Source organism: Eumetopias jubatus, unplaced genomic scaffold, assembly GCF_037043125.1.
Source record: "Eumetopias jubatus isolate StellerSeaLion01/CBP00866 unplaced genomic scaffold, mEumJub1_p1.0 scaffold_3, whole genome shotgun sequence".
Lineage (NCBI taxonomy): Eukaryota > Metazoa > Chordata > Mammalia > Carnivora > Otariidae > Eumetopias > Eumetopias jubatus.
In genome coordinates, this window is record NW_028274809.1 from 140,893,312 (window position 1) to 140,899,182 (window position 5,871).

Below are 5,871 nucleotides of genomic sequence, written 5' to 3' on the forward strand. Positions count from 1 at the left end.
AGACTGGAAAGGAACACCTACCCCATGCATATATACATGCACTATGCACAGGTGTACAGATATTATCTATTCATACACATGCATGTTAACAGATATTTGTGTACACACAATGCAAATGTACACACACATGTAGCCACATTTATACACATTCACTTCATTGACACTCAAACCCCTCTGCTTTTGGAAACCATTTCTTCCCCTCAGGTTCTTCCCTCTTTTTTTTTTTTTTTATCAGCTATATACTCTTCCAAGGAGAATGATAAACTTATGACAAATAAGAGAAGGTGCCACTCAACCCTGTAGGTAATAAACATATGGCACTTACTTTGAAAATACCAGCAAAGAAATGTAGGTGGATTTGAAAATATTCCAAACAAATTTATGAAAGAGCCAGAAAAGGCAAAGAACCTGAGACAGCTAACCATTGAGGACATCAGTGAGCCCTGTTCCAGGAAGGCACTGGAGCAAGGTTGTAACTCAAGAGATTCTAATACTTCCACAGAAATAATTCCTATAGTAGATGGAGATTATTAACAGGCCCCATTTAATGGCCAATCTGTACTCATACCCCTTTCTCTATAACTATGTAATCTCCTCCCACTCCAGCTCTGGACTTGGTCATTTGCCCTGCCTTGGCCAAAAGAGATGTTGGAAGAAGCTTGACAAGAGCATGCAAGCTTCCACGTGCCCTCATGCATGACTGCATTTGGACACTCTTGCACTGTGACACTGCTATGAGAACACACTAGAGTAGCCCATCTGAAAATGAACAGTCTATGCAGTTGAGGCAAGTGGCCCAAGCCAAGGTCATCCTACGTCAGCTGAAAGCCAGTTGATCTTTCAAGAGAACATCTTAAAGACAGGAAGTACAATTCATCCTCAATTGTTGATTATAGACTTGTGAGTTAAATCAATGCCTGTGTTAAGCTACTGAATATGGGGGTGACTTGTTATATAGCATTATTTGCAGCAACAGATAACTGACACAGAAATCATTTAGAATCAGGGTACTGTAACAACCTAAACTAAAAAATGTGGCATTGGCTTTGAGACAAGGCACTGGACAGAGGCTAGAAAAACAGTAAGAAAACTACTCTAGAAGGATGTAAAAAATGACATGGGTTATATAGCAGCAGAGAAAACAATGGTAAAACTACCTCATGTGATCATTCAGAAGATAGAAAATGTACTAATGAAGTTTGGGATTCAAGCAGTAACATTTCCAGGCAGAATGTTCACAGTGTCAGTGGCTCTTACTACCTGCATATCGATAAGGTTCTACAACAAAGAGAAGGTTTAGAGAAGTAACTGAGCAGTGTGTAAGCAAATTTAGAGGGACTATAATGGCTAGAAAATAAAATTGTTTCTTATCTCATGTTATAGGATAACATAAAATGTTATCTTATCCTAGCCAGGACCTCATGGCTAGAAAATAAAATTGTTTATCTGAAGTCCTCCAGTTAGCAAAAGTTCTCAAAGTAAAATACATCCTGGGGCAAATATCCAATCAAATATTTTTAAGACTTTTTATTATGACCTCTGAAAGAAAGAAGAACCTAGCAGATCCTTTATGCTAGACAAAAAGGCTATTAGAAATCTTAAGAGCATTGTCCTACAGCAATCTGACTTGCCCAAATATGTGACTAAGTTTTGAGATCTAGCTCTGAAAGTATCGTAGGTGTTGCTTTTGGCTCATCAATTTATAAGAAACCCACAAAAAGTTTGAGGGTACTGTATTGCCAAAAGTCTCCCCAATTTATACTAAAAGAAACTGAGATTGTCAAAATTGTTAAGAAAACCTCCAGGCTTTCCATTTCCACAAGCAAAAAGCAGACTGAGAATACTGTCCAAAGCACACAGAAATGGCTAGGCATGGTAGAAAAGTAAAGATATCCCAGATGTTAGAGCACAGAGCTACACAAAACAATGGACTGGAAAGTCACTCTCAGGGAGAAATGAGGCCTGATCAAGGAACATTCCACTCCTCTGAATTGGCAGTCCCGGCAGCATTTGCAAGGCTAGACTTCAGAGTCACTATAAACTAGTGCCTTATAAGTGTATTCCATTCTTCCTCTTTTTAAATGGGATAATAGTGTACTACAATTATCCTGTTCTTTCTTACCTCAGTTTATTAGGTTTGGGGACAAATAGCTTGTTTGTTTGTTTTTTTTCATTCATAGATCTTCAACTCAAAGGAACTGCGTCCAAAGAGCCACATTTGGATCTGTTAATACATGTTGAGATCCTGGACCTTGAGCATGATGTTGTGATTGATGGGATCTTTAGGGATCTTGGGAAGAAGTATATTTTGCATATAGGAATAAAATGAATAGTTGAGACCAAAGTGTGGACATTTCACTTCTGTATCAGTTTCCATTCCAATTTCTGTATCAGTGTTCTATTGCCACACATAACACTACATAACAGATGACCCAAAACTGAATGGCTTGAAACAACAATCATTTATTTAGCTCACAGATTTGTGGGTTTGTGACTTAAGTTGGGAATTTCTCCTGATCTTGGTTGGGCTCACTTGCATGTTTTCTAGGTCAGCTGGGATGTTTCCAGTGGTGATTGGCTTGGGGCAAGCATGTCTCAAGTGACCTCAGCCATGACAAATCTCTCCTCCACAAGTTTTTCTCATCCTTCCAGGAGATTAGACTTAGCATAAGGTCGTGATTCTGATGGTGAAAGAAGAAAGTATGATTAAGATCATGATTATGAAGAGCAGCAAGAGAGCAAGCCTCAGTGTATTTTTCAACCCTCTGTGTGCATCACTCTTGCTAACAACTGATTGGCCAAAATAAGTTAATGATTGAGCCCAGAAACAAGGAATGGGACCATCAATATAATCAACCTACCATAATTCCTAAACTATCTTCTCTGGAAACCAGCGTCCCACAGATGTTTTAAGATGTTCCACTGAAAAAGAATTCTGTGGTCATACAGATTTGTGAAATGCTGCTTATTATTTCCTCAGGCGAGTCACAGTCCTCATTAAGTTATTAAAGACTCCGAGAATTCCTATGTCTGTTCACCCTGGTTTAATTGTTCTCTACCACACTAATTTAATCATGAAACACATTAACCACAGAAAACTCTCAAACACAGCTTACACAACATCTATTCCTGAATCAGTCTGAGAAGCACTAGTCTAAGTTATGAAAACTCCTTGTAATAACTGCATTATAATAGAGAGATTTAGGAGACCCAGAAGCTTTCATGGTAGAGATAAATAAACTGCTCATGGTAATTATTCTCTCTGTTCCTAGATGAGAAAACCAAAATCAGAAAAGTTAAGCAAGCTTCACAGAAAGAGAGCAGAGCACCAAAGCTGGGATGCATATCCATATCTGCCTGCTTCCAAACTCCCATCATCTTTTTATCTCCCTACCTGCCAACGGTGGAATGTCAGACACCATGACAAATGGCAAGTGAAGCAGCATATGTTGACAGTCTTATACTTGAAAAAATCTGTTTTAGTACTGGCTTTGCCACTAAGTGATCTTGAGTGGGTCACAACCTTCTTAACAGAGTATATTGGAAATACCATTTTTTTAGAAAATTTTTCCTCCCTTGTAACCCAAAGAATCTGGAAAATATTCTGATGAACAGTTCTCTGGGACACAAGAATCCTCAGGCTTTCCCATCTGCCACCATAAAGATGACCGAAAACTTACTGCCTTATCATTAATCTGGTCCTGAACATAATAAATTCATTTTTTAATCTGTTTATTTCAATCACTTAAGATATTCAAAATATCCTTCTAGTCTGAAACTCTTCCCTTGCCCTTTCTCATTTTCCAGTGAAATCTCGGTGATGTATTCCACTGAGGGCATATTAATATTCTGAGGAGACACAATACCTGTACTGCAGACACTAATTTTAGAACATTCATCACTGAGGATGGTTTTCTTCTTCCTGTCCTAATTTTTTTTTTTTCAGTTTGTCAGCCTGTTGGACTACATTAAGCTAGGCGGTGACTTTCCTTTATTAAACATTTCTTTCCTGAAGGCTTGCCCTTTGTTAGGAATGGCAGGAGGCCCAACAAAGGGAGAATCCAGAGCCCTTGGATGCACTGAGCTTGCCCTCTAACTGGGGAGATAAAATTTGGAGCAACAGGAGACCACACAGAAGGTACCAACCGAACGGGAGAAACAAGGTCACTTTGTCAGGGAAGCTATTTTACTGTTATGGAATCCATCTTGGCTTTACTTCACCATTGTGCTGAGGCAATGAGGTGAACTGGTCCCCAAATCATTTCCAACTCTATGATCTAATGTCTGGTTTGGTACAGCAGCACCCGCAGCACCACACCACGCATTCAGTGAAATACTTTGGCTTGCAGGAAATATCCAAAATATATTTGACTCTCCTGTTCTCCTGAAAAAGCAATATGATTACTATCCTTTTATCGCCACCAGTCTAACAGTATATACTAGGGTTGCTTCTCCTTCCTTTAGGGAGGGAGGGCCTCCAGAGCTGGATTTCTCCACCTGGGCACTTTTGACATTTTGAGCTGGATACTTTGTTGTGAGGCGGTCCTGTGCATTGTAGAATGTTTAGCAGCTCTAGATGCCCACTGGATGCTAATGACAACCCCCACCCCTGATGTGAAAATAAAAAAGGACTCCAGACATTGCCAAATGTCCCCTGGCGGGGGGGGGGGGGCACAAAATCTCTACTGGATAAGAACCACTGCTCTAAAGTATGGTGGGGAAGGAAATCCTAATTTGTGTGTGTGTGAAAAATGGATACCACTGAGCTTCCCTCTAAGTAACATCCTGAGCTTCCCTCTAAGCCCTCGTGTGCAGTTGGAACTTCACATCAAAGACCCTAATCTGGCAGCTGTTCTGTATCTTTTCCACTTGTCCTCCACCCCCTAATATCTTCTGCCACTCTACACACCAGGCTTTTGAGCTCTTTATTGGGCTTCCAATAGGGAGTACATTCTCCAGGTTTTAATGACAACCAATCTTGAGCAATTTGGGACACATTTAGTGGCAAAATTGGGGAAGACTCCCATGGCATGTCATGGCATCACATTCAAAAGTCTTGCTTCCCAGGATGGTGAGCCAGGGAAATGTATCGAAACATGCATCCTCCAGTTCCTCCTCCTTCAGGGAGGATTCTCTATGGACTCAGCTGAGCCCACTTCAAGACCTCCACTCCTACTGAGCTAGGGTCAAACTAAGAGTCTTAAGTCTGGAGTCTCAAAAAGGTATATCATTTGTTTTAAATCATAAAGCTAGCGGATGGGAGAGCCAGGATGTGAAGGTGGGTTTATCGACCCTCAAATGCTCAGGCTCTTTCCTTCACCACCACACAAATGCATTCCTTCAGGAAAAACAGAGAGAACTGGGAACACCACGGGGTGCCTGGGTGGCTCAGCCGTTAAGCGTCTGCCTTCGGCTCAGGTCATGATCCCAGGGTCCTGGGATCGAGCCCCGCATCGGGCTCCCTGCTCTGCGGGAAGCCTGCTTCTCCCTCTCCCACTCCCCCTGCTTTTGTTCCCTCTCTCGCCGTCTCTCTCTCTGTCAAATAAATCTTAAAAAAAAAAAAAAAAAAGAATTGGGAACACCATGAAAGGCATTTCACATTTTCCCCCACCCCTCCTCCCACAATAGTACACACAGACATGACTGTATGCCTACACACCAGATCAACAGTGATATTCATCTAAAAAACATATAACGCTTGCCATGTGTCAAGTACACCCTTACAATAACCAACAGCAAATACTCTCTTTCCTTTTAATTAGCAGCTTTCAGAAGCTGTTTATTTTCCATCAACCTTATTTCTACTTTCTGTTTAGAGTCAGTAGTCGTCCCCACACTCAGGCCTGAGCAGTGGGAGCTGCAGACCAGCCC